Consider the following 560-nt stretch of genomic DNA (forward strand, 5'->3'; position numbering starts at 1 on the left):
ATGTGATCTAATTGGGTCCAACGTTGGGACGAATTCGGGGGTCGCCATGTCAAAAGATGTTTTCCTTGTGCTTAAAGTTATGGTTTGCAAGAAACAGGTGGTTATCTGAGCATAGCTGCAACAGATGGTCGCCATTATCTGTCCTTTGATCCACGACACCATAAGATCCACTCAGGTGTCTTTCGCCAGACACTATTACTACATCAAAGCGCCTAGCTTTTCAGAAAATGTCGGAAAGCTTTCTGTGAAACCTATCCTTTACATCATCTGAGCTGCAGTCAGTGGGAGAGTAGGCAGAGACGACGAAGAGGCAACGACGGTTGTCCCTATCTTTCCGAGTCCTTACTGTTCCGTCTATTCAGACAGTGCACAAACGACTGTCTACTGGGATCCAGTCTAAAAGAGCTAGTTCTGCCCTAGGACTCAATGCTATACCTACGCCAACGAGGCCACGGAGAGCAGCATCACGACTCCCAGATACATGAAGCGTTAGTCGAGTTGGTTCTTTATCTTGACATGGTGAGGTCAAATGAATGACGTTACTCGGATCCTGTATGTGC

This window comes from Schistosoma mansoni, chromosome 1 (assembly GCF_000237925.1).
Source record: "Schistosoma mansoni strain Puerto Rico chromosome 1, complete genome".
Taxonomy (NCBI): domain Eukaryota; kingdom Metazoa; phylum Platyhelminthes; class Trematoda; order Strigeidida; family Schistosomatidae; genus Schistosoma; species Schistosoma mansoni.